The sequence below is a fragment of the Triturus cristatus genome, chromosome 7 (assembly GCF_964204655.1).
Source record: "Triturus cristatus chromosome 7, aTriCri1.1, whole genome shotgun sequence".
Taxonomy (NCBI): domain Eukaryota; kingdom Metazoa; phylum Chordata; class Amphibia; order Caudata; family Salamandridae; genus Triturus; species Triturus cristatus.
In genome coordinates this window covers 1,756,315,002-1,756,328,799 of record NC_140590.1, presented here as the reverse complement: position 1 = coordinate 1,756,328,799, position 13,798 = coordinate 1,756,315,002, and positions in this window count along the sequence as shown.

Here is a 13,798-nt window from a genome sequence, read left to right as displayed (position 1 = left end):
TCCTATGTAAGGTGGATATCATGGCTAAGTATGTGAGGCCCTATCGCTTGGTTTCCAGCAATTATCACATGTTTGGCAGTTAGCACTAGGATTTTTATCGCTTTTGAGATAAGCGTTGCTAATAGCACGCTATCTCAGCGATAAAAATCCACGCTAGCGGGCGATAATTATCCTAGCGCTAAGTGCGCTTAGCGATAATTATCGCCGGTTGTTGCTGATATGCCCCTTGATCTCTTGATTACTCAACAGCACAACTAAACTGCCTGAAGGCTATGATTGGGCTTTGACTGAGAATAAATAAGAATTTCCAAGCCTTGAAGAAGCCCCAAGCTGTAAAAGCTAAGGAAATGAAACTCTTTTGACTATTTGCAAATTATGAGGAGTATCAACTAAGGAACGCTAAAGGGAAAAGATAGGTACCAGTTTGTAAAAAAATAGTTTTACATATCTGCACCGAAACCTCATTTGTTTGCGTTATCTGGGTCTAAAAGTTATGTTATGTGTACTCGTAAAGCATGCTATCACCCCCAAGGGTATCCTGGTGCTAGGCAGGTGAGTGCCTAGCCCTGCCTACGGTAGGTTAGTTAATCGAAAAGCCATGTATTCAGCTTCTGATGGAACTCAAGAAGAGAGGAGTAGGCTCTGATGTTGAGTGAGAGACTGTGCCACGCTTTTGAAGCAATGGAAGAGAATGCCCATCCTCCCGATCTTGTTCTGTGTATGCGTGGGGTGTGTGTGAGTAGGAGTCCTGCAGAGCTGAGGTGTCTGGGTGGTTGGTGGAAGGAGAAGCAACTGTTCCGGCAGGTGGGCTTAAGTTGTGTAGTGCCTTGAAGGTGTGTGCGAGGAGTTTGAAATTAGCATGTTTGTGTTCTTAGAACTTGTGGAGCTCCTTGAGGTGTGGTGTGGTATGATGTGAGTTTTGTGTAGGAAGTTGAGGATGAGTCTTGCTGCAATGTTCTGGGTGGTTTGTGGCCTTCTCGTGAGTTGCTTGGTGATGCCGGCATAGGGGAGCTTCCCGTAGGTCATCTTTCTGATAACTAGGGTGTGAGTAACAATTTTTCTAGTGTTGCTAGGGAGCCATTTGAAGATCTTCCTCAGCATCTTCAGGGTGAGGACGCTGGATTCAGTGATGGCATTGACTTGTGAGGCTATGTTCAGTTTGCTGCTGAATGAGTGAAAATGAAATACCTGTATTTGAGATAACATGGAAGCTTGATCCATGGATCTTACAGACACCTGACAGTGAAGTGATCACTTATGTTTCAAAGGTTCTACAAGCTAGATTTCTGTCAACAAAGTTATCCCTCAGAAGGTAAGAGAGGTCTCACAAGCAGCAGCACAGACATCTAACAGCAAGGAATGTATTTTGTCCAATATCCAAACCAGAAGATTCACATTGAAAGAGGTGCATTAAGTAGGAGCTAACATCACCTTACGTGTACTACATAACCTATTAGGATCATTGATACCATTGCACAACCCATCCTCAGCTCAGACACCAACTGAACCTGGTGGAATACAGTATCCCAGCTAAGGATATATATATTTTAAATTGTACCCGCTTAACAAGGATAAATAAGACAACTTTTCCCTTTGTAAAGAAAGATGAAATTTGTCCCACTTTACCCGAGGACAATTCACCTTTTCGTTGTGTATTTCCAGCAGCTTGGAGCCCTGCGGGTCATCCAGTTGTAGAGAATTGTTTTCCCTGTATCACATTAGGCTGCTTACCCTGAATGACAATTGCAAAACTTAATGGGCCAGAACCTTCACAGATCTAGCTGCTGCAAGTCGTACCCTGGGACGTCCAGTGTTTGGTCAGGACATGAACTCAGAGAGTAGGAGCATGGTAGGCCTGCCTGAGCAGCAGAGATGTGCCTGCAGCAGCACATGGCCTCTTTTTGACAATACCTACTAGTATACACAAATTGGCATCTTTGCCATCTTTGCCTTTAAATAAAACAAAATATGCACTGTTGCAAGCCATCAAGCTTCGTAACTTCGCAAAACACTGAAACACAATTTTTGTACACAAGACCCTCCACAGAGCAGGGATTCCACAGGACAATGACATCAAAGAATATACATGTAGACATAGAACAACAGAAGAAAGACAGAAACACAACAGGTATCTCTGACCTGAGCCCGAGAATCTATATTAATTTAAGGATTTCCTGTCAACAAGATGGAAAGCCCTCTCCTCTCCATCAAGATGGCATGCTTCATCATCAGGCCCCTCCTGGCACTGGTCTCTTGGATCACGGTGGAAGCTACTACCTGTAATAGGGAGTTCAAGAGGTATTTTATTTAATAGACTACCAGGATTGGGTAGGATGCCCTAATTAATGAGAAGAGTCAATGGTGGTGTGGGGCAAGGGAGAAAGGATAATGTGAAAACTACCCCTTGATAGATATAAGCAAACTTTATTTGGGTCCCCATCGAGTAGAATTAAAATTAATGGGGGTTATTTTGATTCAATCTTAGAAGTCAACATGTTTCACTTTTTAATTACCATCTAATGAGGTTTTCTGGTTTTCTTCAGGACCAGTGTCACTCTCTACTAAACGTAAAATATTAAAGTTAACAACTGGTCACGTGTGCTTCTCTCAGTAGATAGCATAGTTTCTATAAAACAAAACATACTTAGGTTAATGCAAAGTGTACTTATGTAGTTTTTAGGTAATTCAAGAGCATGGTGCAGAGTATATTTGCACACTTTAAAAAAACAAAATAAAGTCTTACCCTTCCAATAGTGTTATATTGCCTCATCTCGCTATGAGCCGTGCAGCCAAATAAAAGTATGAACAGAATGTAACCAACAATTATGAAAGTTGTTATGATATTAGCATGTAGTCACAGTCATGCCTTGTTCTAAAAATGATTGTGGCTGTGGGTTCCACTTGGTTTCAAGACTATCAGGCAAACATTCATTGTGGCTAGGGTAGAGGTGTTTGCTTACCTGAGATGCCTTTGGGCCCGTGCTATGCTTGCATCTCTTTCTACCAAGAAGACAGCGGTGCTGACACACAGCACATCTTTTGGCGCCTCTGACATTGTTAGTTTGTATGATGCCTCACATCATGTGTGGGTACACCCCACAACACTTCTCAGGGCTGCCAGGAAATGTAGTCCCATGTAGTGCTGATAGGATGTGTAGCCTCTACGGCAACTTCAACGACCAGACACCTGACTCCGAAACCACTCCCTCCTCCAGCAACGCCAGACAGCCCACCATCTCCTCCTGGACCCCAGTCACCACAGAATACACCGCATTGACCATGAAAGGCATCCACTCAGGAGACCCCACAGACCCCTGCCCCCGCACATCTTCCACAGAGCTGCCACCGCCATTGCCCTGGAACTATGGAGCACCATCAGCGCCACCCTCGAAACAGGCATCTTCCTGATGACTGGAAACGCACAGAAGTCAGAACCCCTACTCAAGAAGCCCTCAGCAGATCCCACAGACTTGAAGAACTACTGGCCCATCTCCCTTCTCCCCTTCGCTGCCAAAGTCACCCAGAGTACGTCAACATCCAACTCACGAGATTCATAAAAAAAACCTCCATCCTTGACCCCTCCCAATCCGGATTCCGCAGCAACCACAGCACTGAGACCATTCTACTCGACGCCACAGATGACATCCACACCCTCCTCGACCAAGACACACCACAGCCCTGATCCTTCTCAACCTCACTGCAGCCTTCGACACCATCTCCCACCACACACTCACTGCCAGACTCCACGACGCCGGCATACAGGGAAGCGCCCATGACTGGATCCACTCCATCCTCACCAGCAGAACCCAAAGAATCAGACTACCACCCTCCCTCTCCGAACCCATGGAAATCAACTACGGAGTACTCGAAGGATCGTCGCTCAGCCCCACTCTCTTCAACATCTACATGGCCCCCCATCGCCGCCATCGTCGGACAATACGGACTCAGCATAGTATCCTACGCAAACAACATCCAGCTTATCCTCTCCCTCACAAAGGACCCCCTCATCACCAGACTCAACTTCCAGGAAGGAATGAAGGACGTCACATCCTGGATGAGCAGCAGCTGCCTGAAGCTCAGTTCGGAGAAGACAGAGGTCCTCTTCCTCGGACCCTCGTCCTCTGCATGGGACAACATCTGGTGGCTCACAGCCCTCAGGAGGCCCCCTACCCCCACGGACCACGCCTGAAACCTCAGCATCATACTCGACTCCTTCCTCTCCATGACTTGACAGGTCAACGCCATCGCCTCCACCTGCTTCACATCCTCCTCATCCCTGAAAGACCTTCAAATGGATCCCCCCGAATCAAGGAAGACCGTCACCCACGCACTCATAACCAGCAGACTGGACTACGGAAATGCCCACTACACCGGTATCAACAAGACTCTGCTCCGCAAACTCCAGACCATACAGAACACCGCAGCCAGACTCGTCCTCGGCATCCCTCGACACCAACACATCTCCCAACACCTGCGTAACCTCCACTGGCTCCCTGTGGAGAAGAGTGTAACCTTCAAGATACTCACCCATGCCTACAAATGCCTCCACAACACCGGCCCCCAATATCTCAACAATAGAATCTCCTTCCATGTACCCAAGAAGAACCTCCGATCTGCCGATCTCACCCTCGCTGAAGCCCCGCACATTCACAGAACAAGAACGGGTGGAAGAATCTTCTCCTACATAGCGGCCATGACCTGGAACAAGCTCCTGGTCAACATCAGACGTGCCCCCACCCGTCACATCTTCAGGAAGACCCTCAAGACCTTGCTCTTCAACTGACCAGAGCTGCCCCCCCCACCCCAGCGCCTTGAGACCCTCACGGGTGAGTAGCGTGCTTAAAACTCCCTTATTGGTTGATTGATTGATTCCTGCTTGTCAATTTCCTATGGCAAATATTAGATACATCTATAGTGGCAAATCACAACAAAGTGGATAATATGTTGTGGACATCTTTTCATTTTTTTTATATGTGGGAAACTTTTAGTGTATTTAGTGCCAAACCTTTTAACAATATAAAGGGTATCCTCATGAGAAGTAAATAATTAATCACTAAAACTTTGATCAATTTCACATCAAAGGCCAAAAGAGGCAGGGTTTGTTTTTGTGATTTGTGTATATTCTCATAAAAGTGTGTTTCAAAAGAATACCATTTGTATGGCCCTGGTTTGTCCGGTCATCTCTGTAGGTGTTGGTGGATATAAAAAAATGATGGTGCCCTACATTTAATCTTTGTAGTATCTAAAAGGATAAAAACTGGATTATACCCTTTTCTTTATATGTCAGGAAAGAGTGGATGTTGGCCTCCCATGGGGGTAGTAATAGTAGTCCATGGCCCTTCTGAGAAAAAGTATGTTGCATATCAACTGTATTCATTGTAGTTAAGAATTATCTTTGTGGTCCGATGTTGGTCTTTTTACCTGGTAGTAGCAGCTTACAAATTCTGAGATACCAAGATCTATGGAATATCATCATTAGAACCATGATTATCAGTCTTTAGCCTATGTATCCAGCATTGTGCCCATATGATAAATTGTGGATTTTTCATTTGGTGACCACTTCATGGATGTTTTTTTGATTATTGATCAGTTCACAGCATCTTCTGTGTGTTCCATTGAGTTATAATGGTTCGTCATTTTAGTAGTGTTCAGCTTGCATCTTTTTGTGCTTTAATATTCAGGGATCCTACTTCTTGTTTTCATAGTCGTCCTCCCGATGTATCTGAGACCCTAGGGGGAAGCGATAATATAAACATCTCCTTCACAATTATAGTTAGTGAAGGAATGTAAATTGAAAGGTGTTTATAGTTCTAAATCATTATGTGTGATAGCTTTGGGCACAGCAGCAGATGGTACGAGTCCCACAGGGGTAATGGGCTACTATTTTAGGCAGGCCCCATAGGGTAGTAGTAGCTAAAGGTTTTGTTGTTTTTGATTTGTAAGTGTAGGAAGCTGGCTCTGTATATACTATACCAAAGTGAGGTATAGTGTGCACAGAGTCCAGTGGAACCCCAAAGGTAGGCAGAGGCAAGGTTAGATGGAACCTTACTCTCTATTTGTGGTAGTGTGGTCGAGCAGTAAGGCAGTATCAGAGGACAGTGTTAAGCATTTGTTGTACCCACTCAATCAGCAAGTGATTTCACACACTCAAAGACTGAACTTCAGACCAATTGGTTTTGTATAAAAATATACTTCTAGTTATTTTATTTTCTAGAACCAAGCAAGCCTGGCACAGGTAAGTTGATAAATACTTTGCGGTAAATATACAGTTTGAAATGCAATTGTAAATGTATTTGAAATAGTTACAGTTTGAATTACTGGTAATGCAATACTGTGAAATGCTGTACATATACTTAGTATCGACTTTGCAATGAAAATGACAGGTAAGTTACTTTTACGTTACTTTTGAGATTACTTTTTCTACTCACTGTGATATGTCTAGATATCACACTGGGACATTTCATAGAGAAAAGGTCATTAAAATCAGTTTTGCACAGTTATTTTTCTGATTTCCATACAGATCAACTCCACACTTACAACATTTTTCAAAGAAAAACAGTCAATGGATTCCTAAGTAGAGAAATGAAGTTGACTGTTATCAGGTAAGTAATCGGTCTTTGGAGTTGAGCTTCTGGGGTTAGAACAAGGGTTCCCCCAGAGTTGAGGATGCACTCTTGTTACACCCTCAGCGGCACTAGGGAGGCCCGGTGCAGAGTGCTGAGGCCCAATGTTATCCTATGGGGGGATAGGGGCCTCCGGTTGGGCCTGGGTCATGTCTTAGGGGATTACTTCAGTGGGAGGCCCTGCATTCTTCTTTCCAGCACGTATGCCTGGCCTTAAGTCATGTGTGACATCTACAACCAGCATTCGCTTTGGAGCCAACATTGTGCTGCATGCTGGGATACATCAACCCATTCTTCTACTGGTACAAGCATAAATACATGTCTCAGAAAGCAAGCCAACTAAATGAAGGTGGCACACTTGCCATGGGTCACTTGGTAGCTATAGATTTCCTCCAGAGGTCCCTTCACTCTGCACTGAAAAGCTTGTGCACCTGCCTAGTTATGTACGTTAGAAAACCACCACCAAGATTCGATGCCTACATATTTATAGACAACTCATTACCGCTGATGGCTTCCGTTCTCTAGGACCACTGGAATGGCACTGTTCAGCGCCCACTCACATTTTTTCACAATTAGGGATTGTTTCTTAGACTCACAGCCCCTTACATCCACCTGAACTGATCATATGTTACACATGATAAATAGCTGAGATTGGCAGAGTTAACCACTTGACTATGTGATGTGGTCTAAGGGAGACCACAGCAGGATTAAGGCAGGACACTCTCTTATACCAAATTGGAACATCGGATGAGACCCATCCCGAGCCTCGATTAGCTGCCCTAACCTTAATCTAGTGTTTTTTACCATAGTGTCGGTGAGTACACCGGCACTCAGACCACACACCTTAGCGCGTGTGTAGGCACTTCACTTTTTTCACGTGGCACTTTCACCTTTGCCACTCACCATCCTCACTAACCCGGTCCTGAAGAAAGCCCACATATACATTCTTTTCGGGCTGAAACATGTAGACCACATCACATAGTCAACTAAGGATAATAACCTCTAAAATAGTTGCAATACACATTTTTTAACCATATCCTGAGCCGCCATTAATAAATTGTCAAGGCAAGGATTCTCAGAGATATATTTTAATAAAACTCACCACACAGCACATATCCACACCATACCAGCTCCGCTGTAATCAGGCGTTGTAGCACAACCGAGGGGCATTCGGCCACCCGGTTGGAACCCTAATGATGAAGCAAGTACACCTAATGGGTCCATATACTGATCACTACAGTGATTGTTACGCACTGTTTGGTGGGTACGTCCACATTGTTTAGTCCAGTATTACATTGGGGATAAGGACTTACCCCATTTTTCCCTTGCTCTCTCCTTGTTTTTCGTCTGCTCTCAACTATGGTCATTGGACATTTCATGGCACCTTTGACTCATTTCTATTAAACTCCCAGATTGAGGCGTACAAGCAAATCTCACTCGCCCCTGACAAGCAAGAAGAACAAGGTTGAGGCTGGAGCTGGCCCCCGGTTGCCTTGACCTCGTGGGCCTGGGGTCTCTAATAAAATTCGATCTCAGGCTCTTGCAGGCCCCAGAGTCCTAGCTCAAATACCATTGGAAATCCATCATAGACGCAGCACGGTTTCCCTGGCGGCTACAGCTAGCAACAGCAACCGGCATTCTGAAAATCAGGCCAGATAGCCTGCATCTCCAAGAAATTCCTTACTCTGCCTGGAAAAAAAAGTGGTGAACAGGCAAGTGCTATTGATGTCCTTTCAACGGAATATCGGTAGTCTTCGACTCAGCACCCTGATCGAGGCGTTGAAAGCATCTTATACTTCTGGGAAGGCACAGACACACTTCAAACCCAAGCCTGTATGAACATTATTTATATGAGGCTAATTGCACTGCCACTTCCAGACTCCAATCCTGGCTGGGCTCACCAAGATGAGGTAATTTCATGCAGGTTGTGTAACTAGCGAAATGAATCCTGGATCCATCTGTTGTGCTGCGGCCCAAACTGACTGAGGAACGACACCCTATGCTCCTCCCACTGAGCCATTCAAAAGGGGTTAAGTGCTGTGAGGAGGCTTCGGATATGTGCTTTACTGAAAACATACCAAGTACACTAGCTAGACCGGGGAAATTCACAAGCTTGATTTGCCTTTCACTCATGGAAGAGAGGACAACAGCCACTGGCCACTGACCACAGAACAGCATCTAGCAGCTAGCTCATAGGATAACCACCAACTGGAACTGACACACGTAAGGGACATCTGCAGCATCCTTTACGGTTATGTGGCCCCGGGATATGGGGACTGCTAACCCAGAATACACGACCATCTGATGCACATCATTGACTGAGGGCAGGGTCTCCCCATCAGTCATGGCATAAACATTCTGGGGTATCGAGATGTTAGTAGCCCTGGCCCTAACAGCAGGAGGACCTATTAGTTTGCACACAGCATTTTTTCACTTAACCTCTCAAACATAAACATGCCTTGTGAAAGAAGCACAATTTAATAAAACGTAGGCCTCGGCAAACCATGACCCACTGCTGCAGGTATTCACCAAATGTATTACAAAGCCTTGTCAACCAGTTCCAAAGGGATGTGAATGGACCTGGGAAATGCTCCGGTGAGGCTGAGAAAAGACGCCAGATAAGACCGATGGAGCCCACAGCAGCTCAAGGACTGTGTGTGTGTGTGTGTGTGTCTCCTGGAACCTGCATCAGTCCAGGCTGGGATGCATGGGGGGGGGGGGGGGGGGGTGCTAAAGCCTGCTGTGGGCACATATCTAGGGTGACCAGACGGCCTGGATTTCCCTGAGGTGTCAGACAGCTTTAATTAAAACGGACAAATGTCCCGGTTTTGGGGAGAGGGGCAGGTAGTGTGCATATTTGATATAAAATGTTTTCCTTCCGTTTTAAAGACTCTTCGACCTTGCTGCAGTGTCAATGAAGCAGCACAGCAGGAGGCAAAGAGGGGCACACCAGAATCTGAAAAGACCCATAGTTGATGCCCAAGCTTTTGAGCTGTCCCCTTAGGTTCATCACAACATCTGGGAAGGAAGGAGAGGGGTTATTAATGAAAATGCTGTTTACAATATTTTTGTTTGGATTGTGGGATGTGGGCACAACTGTAATGCTATCTCACCTTCAAAAAGAAACCCTGTATGTTTTATTTTTGATTCTATATTTTAGAAAAAGCAAATATATATATATTTTCAAGAATCGGTGTGCATCTCTCCATGTTAGATGTAGGCACGTCTATTCTTTTATCAAGTCTTGGTTTTATAATTTGCTTTTGGCACTTTCAGCTCTGTGTGCACCTTGTATAGGTGCTGCCAAGACTACAAGTCCCAGAATGTCAATAGGCTCAATGATCTACTCTGAGGCAACTTTAGGCCTTTGTAATGTCATCCTTTACCTAGGTAAAGCTTAACAAAATGGTTTATGCGATGTGCCTACCATGGCAATAAGTGAACTCATTTATGTTAGTGTGACCTGGTGTCTTGGATTTACTGAGGCAGACCTGTTTACTCACAAAATTTCCCTGCAAGTCTCAGTGCATATCTTGGATTTCGAAGAGGATAGAAAGTACAAAGGGGGGAACGTTTTCATGTATTTTAGAGCAGAATTATTAACCCTAATCAGAAAGCAATTTAGTTAGCACAGATAATACAGTGAGTAAAAGTTGTTTTTAATTCCCTGTAGTACCTATTGTCTACCTTTCCTATGTTTGTTTTCTACTGTCAATTAAGACTTTGTGTGCGCTCAAGTCGATGCAAAATTATAGTCCTACTTCTATGTTTGTGATCTGTCCTGGTTTTTGGTTTACAAAATTTGGTCTCCCTACACATATCATACTCCACAAATGGCAGCAAGACGACAGGCTGCCAGAGACGGGGAGCCGTGGTGGTCATGGAGGAGCAGGGACACCATCACAGGTTGAAACAATAAGCTACTGGGAGAGGAAAAGGGAATGGGAGGAGGACGGGGAGGAAGGAAGACAGGGAGGGTTGGGCGCAACAGGCAGAATGTCTGGAAGCTGCAGAGAGAGAGCTCTGCTATGAGTGGGACAGAGCTTGTAAAAACACAGCACTCGTGTGGAGCTTTCAAACAGAAATAACCAGGATCACCTACCGTGATGTTGTCAGTCTGGCTGCAGTTGTCCCTGATAGGGCCGGATTCATGTCTACCTGATTACCTCCAAGAATCCTCTCAGGTCGCCAGAATCTTTTTATCTGCCAAATAGCGTAGAGGGGATGAACACAACTATAAAAATATATCTGCCACAATTAGATATCATTTGAGAAGGACCACTGACTCCAAGTCTAAAATTTGTAAGATTTTATCACAACCAAAAACTGTTGAACATATAAACACCTCAGTTCAAGGTGTAACAGGTAAATGGGCACTAACACAAAAGCAAGCCTACGCAGGATTCTCATCCGACTCAGGACATAGAGAATTACCGATTCCAAAATCATCAAAAGGCAATCGTCAAACCGATATCTAAATTTGGATTCATTAGTCAAAGGAAACAGGTTAAGCTATCCCTACTCTACTTCTAAGGTGACATCCCTACTTAGCATTCCCATCCCAGGCAAGAGAATCAAGGAAAATAGGTGTCAGAAGTGAAGACTTCCTAAGAAGTACACTCACTTGTCAGAGCTCGCTCTGAGATGCTCCTTCTAGTTTTCCCTTCTCAACCTTCTCCGCTCAACCCACGGGGCACTGTCCCTAATACAAAATCCCAAAATTACAGAACACGCCCCTCGGCACACCTCTTCGACCAGGTCTTCTCTCTGAACTTTTCCATCAAAATTGTCTCCCATCCAACGACGGTTAGCTTGACCTTGGGTCTCAAGCACCTTCTCCGCTAGATGTAACTTCTTCACATTCCAATGCACTCCCCTGTTGGCTTCTCACGGCGTCCTAACACCTAAAACAAAGACCTATTCTCGCTAACGAGCTAAATGTCCTTGCATCTGCAACAGAAACATGGGAACGAGAAACCCATTTCACATCTTTACGATTTTACATTTCCCTGCAACCCAAACCTTTACCAAGGGAATCATTTGGGCCTACAACATTAGCTAACATAAGAAATGAACAGGCCTTCTATTCTAACTTATATGCGATCAGGCCTCTACGAAATTAAACACATTATTAAATCACACTCTAAGCATTAGTTCATTATTTTCACATGCACGAATAAGCAATCTACACGTATAATTTTAACCTAACACACGTTTAACCTAACACATTACATTGCACGAAACTAATCATTATGCATTTTGCTGAACACATTCACTATAACTTTTAACATTGATCTTCACAAAGCATTATTACATTTATAATCACCTCTATGTTAAACAATTACAGCAATACGTTTCTATAGCACGTCTAAATATATATCGATTAATATGCGGGTGCTGTCATCACACCTCACAAACTCATTCCCTTGGAGAAAGAACCGACCTAAACAGTGCTTGTTGCCATTCTATTCTGTCGGAACCTCTCCATTCTTTTAAGATTCTGGTATTGATTGTCTTGCAGTCTAGCCATTCGCCTCTCATTCGCTCTAAGAGCTCTTTCGACTCTGTTCCCTCTGTACCACTTACAAGCTCTAATGAGACCCCACAAGCAAACCACAACAATAATAAGAGGCTTCAACACGAATCCAAGGAACCCTTTTCCCAAGCTTGCAAACCAACTCCCCACACGACCAAATCCTTTCCCAATCTTTTCCCACACACCCTCTTCAGTCAAATCTGCAATTTCTTGATGAATTGTTGTGATGTTATCTATATATTTCTCCAGATCCTTGCTGTTATCAGGAATATACGTGCAACATTCCTGAACCTTCAACAATTTACAGACTCCGCCCTCTTTTGCCAATAGTACGTCTAAAGCAAGACGATTTTGCAAATCCTTCGTCCTTATCGACAACATCTCTCCATCCACCAACAACAAAGACCTCGCAGTATTCATCGACAACTCATCAACCACAGTCGCCAACTTTCTTATTTTCACGTCATTCAAAACCACACCCAAACTTGGTATCATTGCTCCAAAAATATCGCCAATCACTGCTCCTGCACTACCAGCTCTCCGTACTTTAGAATGATGTCCTGTCTCCAGAAGATTCAAATCTTCCGCATGATAAATCTTCGGAAAGACGATAGCCAGATAACATGTACCATACCAATTCGCAGGCAATCTCACATAGGCATTCCTTCTGCACACAAAATATACAGTCGGAATCACTTGCACCGGACCTTGCAAAAAGTTCTTAGCAGAGTCCTCCATAGTAAAGGCATGGTCACACGTACTCTGTCCCACCGAGACTTTTTCATAATAAGTCTGAGGACGTCTCACACACAACTTTCCCTTCTGCGTCTGATCTAATGCTATTGGTCCATAACTCCCCTTAGATCTGTGCACTCTCTCCTCATCAGTCCAGTCTACTGGACTCTCCCCTGTATTTCGTGTCTGTGTTAACTTTCTATATCTATCCTCTATCTGACCAATAAACTTCTTCTCAGTTTCCGACAATAAACATGTTAAATTATGTCGGTGAGCATAAGCCGTATCCAAACTCAAAGTTGGTATGAAATACTTCTGAAGTCTGTCCTCTGACTTGTAATAGTCGTACTTATTCAAATGCTTATAGGCCGGTACTTCAGGAAGTACTGCATCGTAATTGGAAAAGAAATACTCAAACTGTCTTCTCTCATAGAAAATGCTAAGCAAAAAGCTGCAAGAAATCCCATAGGTCAGTGGAAGGTGATGGTATCTAATACCCTCATCTACAGAAGAAGGTAGGTGCATGCACACATAGCAATCCTTCGCATCCATTACATCCACATACTCATACAACAGCTTCACATAAGCATTAAGCTTAAAGTCGCTTCTAGACACATCCATGTGAAACCTACGACTTTCTTCATGTAACAAAGCTCTTTGAGCTCCTATAGTAACCTCTTTCTGGCTAGAGGTGGTAGGTGTAGGTGTCCCCTGTACCTCCCCCTCCTGCTCCGGGGCAGCAAAATATGAGGCTAAATCTATTGCTACTATAGCAACTATCACTATCCCTAAGAGTGTACCTATCACTAATTTAGCTCTACGGTGGGGTTTTCCAGCATCTACCATCTTTGCAACGTTATCGAAATTCAATTCAACAGCAACGTGTGAAAGTCTTTTTCTCATC